The sequence below is a fragment of the Carcharodon carcharias genome, chromosome 5 (genome assembly GCF_017639515.1).
Source record: "Carcharodon carcharias isolate sCarCar2 chromosome 5, sCarCar2.pri, whole genome shotgun sequence".
Classification (NCBI taxonomy): Eukaryota; Metazoa; Chordata; class Chondrichthyes; order Lamniformes; family Lamnidae; genus Carcharodon; species Carcharodon carcharias.
In genome coordinates this window covers 104507597-104517923 of record NC_054471.1, presented here as the reverse complement: position 1 = coordinate 104517923, position 10327 = coordinate 104507597, and positions in this window count along the sequence as shown.

Below are 10327 nucleotides of genomic sequence, written 5' to 3'. Positions count from 1 at the left end.
TATTGTCCAGGTCTTGCTGCATTTGGACATGGACTGCTTCAGTACCTGAGGGGTCATAAATGGTGAACATCCCCACTTCTGACCTGATGATGGAAGGAAGGTCATTGATGAAGCAGCTGAAGATGGTTGGGCCGAGGACACTAACCTGAGGAGCTCCTGCCGTGATATCTGAGATGATTGACTTCCAACAACCACAACCATCTTCCTTTGTGCTAGGTATGACTCCAACCAGTGGAGAGCTTTCCCCCAATTCCCATTGACTCCAGTTTTGCAAGAGCTCATTGATGCCACACTCAGTCGAATGCTGCCTTGGATGTCAAGGACAGTCACTCTCACCTCACCTCTGGAGTTCAGTTCTTTTGTCCATGTTTGAACCAAGGCTCTAATGAGTTCAGAAGCAGAGTGGCCCTGGCAGAACTTAAACTGAGTGTCAGTGAGCAGGTTATTGCTAAACAAGTGCCACTTGATAGCACTGTTGATGACCACTGCCATCACTTTACTGATGATTGAGAGTAGACTGTTGGGATGGTAATTGGCAAGGTTGGATTTGTCCTGCTTTTTGTGTACAGAACATACCTGGGCAATTTTCCACATTGCCGGGTAGATGCCAGTGTTGTAGCTATACTGGAACAGCCTGGCTAGGGGTGCAAGTTCTGGAGCACAAGTCTTCAGTACTACTGTCGGAATATTGTCAGGGCCCACAGCCTTTGCAGTATCCAGTGCCATCAGCCATTTCTTGATATCACGTGGAGTGAATCAAATTGACTGAAGACTGGCATCTATAATGCTGGGGACCTCCGGAGGAGGCCGAGATGGATCACCACTCGACACTTCTGGCTCAAGGTTGTTACAAATGCTTCAGCCTTGTCTTTTGTACTGATGTGCTGGATTCCCCCATCATTGAGGAATGATATATTTGTGGAACTTCCTCTTCCAGTGAGTTGTTTAATTGTCCACTACCATTTTCAACTGCATGTGGCAGGACTGCAGAGCTTAGATCTCAAACATTGATTGTGGAATCTCTTAACCATAGCATGTGCTGCTTATGCTGTTTGACATGCAAGTGGTCCTGTGTTATAGCTTCACTAAGTTGACACTTCATTTTTAGGTATGCCTGGTGCTGCTCCTGGCATGCCCTCCTGCACTCGACATTGAACCAGGGTTGATCCCCTGGCTTAATGGTAATGGTAGAGTGAGGAATAGGCTGGGCCATGAGTTTACAGATCGTGGTTGATTACAATTCTTCTGCTGCTAATGGCCCACAGCACCTCATGGTTGCCCAGTCCTGAGTTGCTAGATCTGTTCAAAATCTACCTCAGTTAGCACGGTGGTAGTGCCACACAACACAATGTTTTTGCTCCCCCTCAAGAGTTTCTATATACTTTTTGATATCTGGAAGGTTCATTCACTTCTTTTCCTGGAACCAAACAAAAGGTATGCCACAGCTTTTTGGAATACACCTTATTTCTCCTCAGTATTCCAGCTATTCTCCAGAAATATAAACCAGTTACCTTTTTACCTTCAACACAACTCCTGGATTCTGTGACCCACATGAATATTTTATCTCCCTCATGGACATAACTACCCTCTCTCCAGGCTCTCTAGGTCCACAAACATACCCTTATGATTACAGAGTTGCTTTTAGTTTCTCGTCTGAATAATTTAAATCGCTTACTGGAATAATTATAGATGACATGGTTCTACCAAAGGCTCAACAATGGACCATCCATTGTTTAAGTACTTCCACTTTTTAGGAAATAGAATCAGTTTAAGTAAGTTATATTGTTTTTTGTAGGTGTTAGGAATGAGTTTTACCTTTAAAGTTTACGTTTCATTTGTATTTCTGTATGTGTGTGTTAAGAAAGGTCGAATTGAGTTTTAGTTTCACTTTTAAAAAATGCCTGCATTTCTAATGAGTTTTACGACTCCTAAAGAGAAGCTAAGCAAACACAAGGGTAGAAGAATTGGGCTGTTGCCTAGCACCCAGGGGCCCCAGAGAGGCAGGTCCCTCCCACAGACACACACAAAGAACTAAAGAAACAACTAAGAAAAGACCCCAGAATCCAGGGGGGTGGGACAGGAGAAAGTCCCAAGCAGACCTCCTGGTCCAAGGAAGGACAGGAACCTGGAAAAGGTACTGTTAATGAAGTTAAAAGTGAGGGGCAGAGAGAAAGGCCCCAAGCTGCAGAAAGCAAATTTGAAGCGAGAACAGCCTGCAAGAGGCATGAAGGTCCAAAGAGACAACTAAAGGTCTGTAATTCTTTACTATGGGCATGTAAAGCAGTGGTACTCATGATGGCTGAGTCAGTGAGAGAAAGTGTGTAGAAGACAGCTTGAAAGCATGTGGTGACCCAGGGGAGAGGAACATCGGAAGGAGAGTTCAAAGCCCTGGAGGTGAACCCTTGCGGAAGGTGTCTGAGAGAAATCATCGGTTTGGGAGAAGATTCCAAGGTGAGGTCTTGGTGAGTGGAGATTGGAAACCTTCATGTGAAAGACGGAGTGCCGTGAGACCAGTTGGCTCACGGTGTGACAAGCATCTGGGGGCAGTTGAGGTGTTATGATTAGGTTATTGTGTTATTTTATAATAGCATCTGGTTGAGGTGGCATCTGTCACTTGATGGAGTATTGTATTATAGTTCATCTTTTCTGGTTTAATAAATGTTTTATTCTTTTGTTAAAAGTTCACCAGCTGACTCCTGTGACTCTGTTCAGTAGCTACTCTCCACGTATCTAAACAAACAAAAGTTAGGATCTGGCAAGCTGTGTTCCACCTTGGAATCAGAGATAAAAACAAAAAACCAGCTGAGTTTTTCCAGGTAATTCTGTTTTTGTTTTGGAATCAGGCTTGTCCAGGGCTAATCTCAACTGGGATCGTTACACACTATCAACTCTGACATTGTAAGATAAACATAGATTAGCTTTTAAATGTAATTAACTCAAGCTTGTTTGATATGCATTTACATCAGATGTTTATCAGTTTCCAATCGGGTTTTCCATTTATATTTAAAAGAATTCCAATCCCAAACTAAAAGTTGTATTTCTGAAACATATGAATTATGAAACTAGATATTTGTAACATTAGTTTTGATTTTCATTAAATTCTGGAAATAAGTGCTCTCTTTATCCTCATTCTTAGCATATTGCTAATTCTGAACACCAATGCTGACAATTAAAAGTAGTTTAATGAACTTGCCATGTTTGGGATTTCTCTTCATCAATTTTGCACAAAAAGGATTTAGCAAATAATATTGGAGTTTAAAGCAAAGGGCATTCAACTAGTTTATTTTTTAAGCAGCACTGAGATTAAAAATAAGTGATTAAAATGGCATTGAGCTAGCTATTGAAGTCTGTAAACAATAAGCAATTTTTTATTCTGTCTGTTTCATTGAAAAACATCTCACACCCATTGCATTGGGAACTCCATGTTCTATCTGTTACACACCCTAGCCTTTGGTGGAAAACACAGAGATAATATAGGGACAGAAATTATCAAGCTTTGAAGCACAAAGTTGCTAGGGTACGGTTTTACACAGGTTGAGAAGGCTACAATACAGGAGGAATGTTAAAAGTTATTTTATTTAAGTTAACTCACTGATATGGGAAAGGGCAATGTGTTAACTGTTATGCAAAGACAGTCAGCCATGGCTCATTGATAGCATTCCAAGTAGGAAGGTCATAGGTTGAAGCCCCCACTGTATAAATTTGAGCACATAACTAGGCTGACACATCAGTGCAATGCCAAGAATGTTGTATTGTTGGAGATGCTGTCTTTCAGATGAGACATCAAACTTCACAAACAGGTGTATTAGATCCCATGGAACTATTCGAAGTTTATCCAGTGTCCTGGCCAATGTTTGTTCCTGCCAACATTTACCTCTCCCCTACTTCACTAAGACAATTTACCTGGTCAATATCACATTGCTTTTTGTGGGGCTTTGCTGTGTGCAAATTGCTGCGGTGTTTCTTCCATTACAATGCTTGACTGTAATTGAAAAAAGTAATTCATTGGCTGTAAAGTGCTTTGGAATGTCCCAAGTTTCTGCAAGGTTCAAAAGGAGTGCTTCCTTTCATTTTTAGAAATTGAATTAAACAAAACCAATCATAACTATTGTGTAGGAGAAGGAACTGGTACATTTTGGGTTAACCTGGGACTGAGTGCAGTACTGCCCACTGGTGATGTAAGGAGGCACCTGGCCTAGAGCTCAAGTCAGTAGTGTAGGGCTAGGTAGCAACATGTAAGGACATGCCATGGAATCCTCCTCATACCTGTGCCTTCTACTGTAAATATGTACATAGTTCAGTAATATTAATAAAGACTTCTTGATAACTTCTACAAGATTGAATAATGTCTATGCAGGGCATACCATGGGTAGCGACAACCCAATAAAACATGGTGGCAGCTAGGGATGAAAATCTGCACCCTCTGTAAAAAGACTGAAGAAATCAAGAAAAGGACAGCAGCAATGAACTTTTGCTCCAAAAAACCTCACTCAAGAAGCCAGAAGCTGAGAAAACTCACCTGTAAAGCTCCACAGAGACAGAAGATCCTGGCAGCAGAAAAAAAAGGCAGAAGTTAAGCTCTGGCTAAAGTATCCATAGGATCCCTGTGGAAGCAGCTTCAGCAAAGCAAAGCTGGCAGCCTGCAACCTGAAGGGTGAGGTACAAGCTTTTAAAAGTTACAGGGGAGCCAATTCAGTGAACTATTTCTTTTAAAAATCAGTCAGGCAGAAAACTCAGTTGCACATTCATTGCCAGCCCAACCTTCGTGTCGATACCCCGTCTACGTGGTCCCATCAAGTCTGGAGTGCAACAAAAGAAAGAAAAACATTGGATACGCAGAAACCTCCATTTAAACAGAAGTCCAAGTGCCATCCTGGCCAGCAAGACCTCTGGCCCCTACCTAGACCTGACCCATAGCAAGCTGCCGGCATTTTAATGACCCACAGTGCCAAACTGACCCACAGCCATTTGCAGCTTTTTCCTCGCCCCGGCCCATTACCGCCATTTTAAAAGTCGCGCCGAAAGTTTGAAGCGCATGAAAATCTCCTCGGCAATTCTGGCGGTGTCATTTTGAAATCCTCTGATCTTTTAAAGGGGAAAAAAACAGTTAAAATTTTTTCAACGATGCATCGCAATTGCAGTACACCCACCAAATCCAACAGGACATTTGGCATCCTTGAGAAGCAATTTTTCATATTACTTGACTGCAACAGGCATCAGAAAAAGATCAGGGCAACATCAGGTCAATGCTTTCTTTAATTTTGTGGTCTTGTGATATTTCGCATTGCGTAGTCCTGATGCAGGGCATTGATGAATCCAACACCAGTGTCAGGGAACTGTTAACAGCCTTTGAAAGATATTTTAATCTTCAAGCCATGGAAAGTGCAGAGCTTGAAAAAAGCCATAAAAACTCCAAGCCAAAACCAAGGAATGGCAAAAGACGAAACCAAAACAAACCACACAAGGGCACCAAAGAGACACACCACTGGCCAGAATCCAGCCTTTATGGGGCCCTTGGGCCAGAAGACCCAGGTGATTTATCTCTCAGTGACCTAGACATGTTTCCTAACCCATACCAACACTGGTAGAAGACGGTGAGGAAAAAGCCCTGTGCTAGTCGGACCAAGAAAAAAAAACAGATACAAGCTGAAAACATTTGTCTCAAAGCCAAGCTGGAAAATCTCAACATGAAGTACAGCCAGGCATGACAGCAGTCAAGAACAGCATCCACTGAACTACCTTGAAAGACTCCAACAAACTGATATGTATCCCTTGAGAAGCATGAGAAGTTGGCAAAGACCTTGAAGACTACTTCAGTGAAAGCTGCGTTGGAGCTGTCAGCAGTGACAAACAGACACAGCACATGAAGGCAAGAGTGGAACAAGAAAATAACATTTGAAAGAGCGGCTACTTCTCCTTCAAGAACAGATTCAAACACAGTTCATTACTCTTCAGCAACATGGGTGAAATGCAGAACACCTTGAACAACAGAACAGGCTTGATGAGACTGCTAAATTACAAGAAGACTGAAGTACTCACAGTACTTGAGCTCTTCAGTGAAAAGGAAAACCTGTTGAAGGACCCCCGCATGCTACAAGGGTCCTTCAGGATTGCTGTCATGCCTGGCTGTACTTCATGTTGAGACTTTCCAGCTCGGCTTTGAGACAAATGCTTTCGGCTTGTATCTGTGTTTTTTTTTCTTGGTCTGCCTAGCGCAGGGCTTTTTCCTCATCGTCTTCTACCAGTGTTGGTATGGGTCAGGAAACATGTCAAGTTCACCGAAAATTGAAGGTTTGTCCCTCAAGAACATGATGAAGGAAGACAAACTGAATTTACTGCCACTCTGAATGAACTGACAATCCAGTTGTCATGGAAGACGCAGAATTGTTCGCTATTCCATGAAGAAGCAAAGAGGTACAAGAATGAGGCTGCAGCACTGAAGGAAACAGTTGCACATCTGCAAGGAAACTTGGAACAACATTACATCCCCAAAGGTCCACAAACTGCTGAAGGTCAAGAACATTGACTGGCAAGGGAAAGTCGAGGTTCTCACTAAAGAGCATGAGCTCTTGGAAAACCAATTGGCAGAACAGCAATTACAGGATGTGCCCTTGAAAGGTTGCTTAGAGGAATTATATTCCTCCGAGAAAGAACAGGTCACTGGAGAAAACACTTCATGAGGCAGAAACCAGCCCTCAGTCATAATCCAGCCAGAATAGCCTCCTCCTGAAGGCTCAACAACAAATCCACGCGCAAATGTTGACCTTGTTTATAAGCCCTCTTCCCTGAGCAGGTCTCTTCTTCTCCTTTTCAGGTCCCCAAACCAAACCAAGGGCCCAACCAACCCACAGTGCAGGAGGTTACCACAGCCCCTTCAGTGGCGGTGATGCCAGAGCCAGAAGGGCTTCCAGCAGAGCCTTTGCTTCCGCCAGCAACCACAGTGCAGTCAGTTGAGGTAATGGCCCACACAGCCCCAGCAACTACCAGCCAGTGTGATGAAAACATGGAGTCCACTGGAAGCAGATAGCAGCCCGACACAAGCATTACTCAACAAAGGTGAGCCGGCGCTACACACTTCTTCCATCCACAAGATGCCCCCCTCCTCAACCCCAGGAGGCTTCCAGACACTGGAGATGGCGGTAGAAGAAAAAGGAACATAACCGATAGCCGGAGAGATACCACTCCCGTTCTCCCAGAAAGAAACAACCACCACGCACGATACCAAACCATCACCACAGTAACCTGACCGACCAGGTATGGTGTAACACTCGCCAATGGAAAAAGCACAAGAAGCCATGCCTGCACCCGGCTCCAACCAACGATCCAACACCAAGATCAACAGCATCAAGATCCGACCACTCTCCCAACTGGGCGGCAAATGAGACGTGGCAGGGCTACAAGACATCCAAACCGCCCCAAACTCTGATTTCAAAGACTTGAAGGGGGTAGATGGGGTGGTATGGACTCTGTTAATGCATACTGTTCATCTTGTAATGTTAATCACAACGTAGTTTAGAGTTGGACCAGTTAAAGTTGCAACACTGAAGTTAAGAACACAAGCCTTATGACAACATAAGACTTGAATCAAGCCGAAAGTAACTATTGTCAGTCTACATCCAGGGAGTAAAGACTTGGGGGGAGGTGTAGTAGAAGGATCCAGCACATTAAGGGTTAACCTGGGGCTGAGTTGGGTACTGCTCACCAGTGATGTAAGAAAGCACCAGACCTAGAGTTTAGGTCAGCAGTGTAGAGCTACTGAAATTATGTACATAGTTCAGTAAGGTTAATAAAGACTTCTTGGTAACTTCTACAAGACTGCTTAATGGTATCCAGGCAGTGCACACCACGGGTAGTGACAATCCAACAAAACATATTGTGTTGTCCATTCCCTTGCTGACTGAGAAATAATGTCTTATTAATGTATAAACAGGCCACCAACTGAAAGGTTGGCAAAGCACATGTGAAGGCACCTGCATGAAACATGATATCCAGTTGATATACAAAAGGGGATGAGAGGCATTGTTACATATCCTGGGTTACACTATTATAACAGTGGATATTGAGGAGTCCGAGTCAATTTTGCAATGTAATAGATGCGGAATCCGCTTAAGGAAACAACTGACACCACGAAACCTTAGAACGATCCACTACTCCAATCACAACAAACAACAATTAACAGATTGTGATGCACTAGTCAGGTAGTCTTGCTGCCTGGATTTTCTCCATTGCACAGTTTGTTGTGCTGCTTGTTCAAACAGGACGGCATTTGGTAGTGGCAATTTGGGTTAAATATTCATGTCGCAAGGTACACTTTGTGTCAATTATTTAAAAACAGGCAGCTAAGAATCATATAGCAAAATCATAAACACTCTATATACACACACTCGTGACTTTGGTTCATTTAGAAATCTCTCCACTATAACTAATGAAGGAAAAGGAATAGTAAATACAAAGTAACTGTACTGAAGCCCAGTAGTAAAGATATACACTTCATTGAAAAAAAAATTTCAATGTCTAACACTTTTAAAACATTTCTGTGGAAATGAGATATCGTAAGACTCATGCATATTTTTTATCTTCAGACATTCTGGCAATTTACGGAATGCCGAAAACGTTGATCAATTTTAGAAATGTCTGTTCTGCGATATCCAAAAAAACGTTGTAATAGGTCTCCTATGCTGTTGCTCAGGGTAGATCATGTAATTTGTTGTTTTATAACAATGGGAGCATTGTAACACGTATTACCCTGCTGCTAAGGGAAGTAATCTCTGCCTAAATTGGCCTGTCCTTCTTAAGGCCACAAAATGTAATTTGTGTAAACTAGTTAATTGCTGTCAGCAAGGGATGCTTGCAGATTGACAATCTGTTTGTATCACAGAATCAGAGTTGCTACAGTGCTGAAGGAGGCCATTTAGCCCATTTTTTTCCAGCTCTCTGAATGAGCAATTCACTTAGTGCCATTCTCCACCTTCTCTCCATAACCTTGCACATTCTTACTTTTCAGATCACAGTCTAATGCCCTTTTGAACGCTTCGACTGAACCTGCCTCTACCACACTCTCAGGCAGTGCATTCCAAACCTTAACCACGCGCTGTGTGAAGAAGTTTTTTCTCATTTCACTTTTGCTTCTTTTGCTAATTACTTTAAATCTGTGCCCTCTCATTCGTGATCCTTTCACGAGTGGGAACTGTTTCTCCCTATCTACTCTGTCCAAAGCCCTCATGATTTTGAATGCATCTATCAAATCTCCTCTCAGCCTTTTATTCTCAGTAAATTCAGATCAAAGGAAGTCAGCAAATGATTGCCATACTTTATCATTTTTTAAATTCTGTATGGCAGAATCCATAAATGAAATTCGGAAATCCTCAGTGACACTGATCACAGTGAGCGAGAAGGATGCTATGCGGTGAAATATACAGCGTTCTATTGAGGGCACTGATTTGAAGTGACTGAATAAGTTAAATTCGGTTACTATTAAGAAATAAAGGACTTGCACTTTTATAGCACCTTTCATGATCTCACGGCATTCCAAAGCGCTTTTTTTTTTTACAGCTTATGACATACTTATTGAAGTGTAGTCACTGTTGTGGAAACAGGGACAGCCAATTTGAGCACAGCAAGCTCCCACAAAGAACAATTAAAGAAAAGACCAGAACATTTGCTTTAGTGATGTTATTTTAGGGACAAATATTGGCTGACAGAACAGGGGAAAATGCTTCTGCTCTTCTTTGAAATAGTATCTGAATGGGCAGATGCGGCTCAGGTTAATATCTCATTTGATAAACAGCATCTTCAACATTGCAGCATTCCTTCAATACTGCATTGATGTACCAGTGTAGATTATATATTTAAATCTCTGGAGTGGTGAATGGGTGGCCTCTGAGCCATGACTGATATGTTGGCTACACAGCATATCACCGATTCACAGAATCTTAATGGCACAGGAGGCCATTCAGCCCATCATGTCCACACCAGTTCTCCAAATGAGCATTAAGGCCTAGTGCCATTGCTCTGTCTTTTTCCCATATCCCTGCACATTGTTTGAATAGAAACAATCATCTAATGCCCACTTGAATGCCTCGATTGAACCTGCCTCTAACACACTTCCAGGAAGTGCATTCCAGACTCAAGCCACTTGATGTGTGAAAAAGTTTTTTCTCACATCACGTTTGCTTTTTTTGCAAATCACTTTAAATCTGTGTCCTCTCGTTCTTGATCTTTTTAAGAGTGGGAACAGCTTTTCCCTATCTACTCTGTCCAGACCCCTTATGATTTTGAAAATTTATATTAAGTCTCCTCTCAACCTTCTCCTCTCCAAGGAAAACAG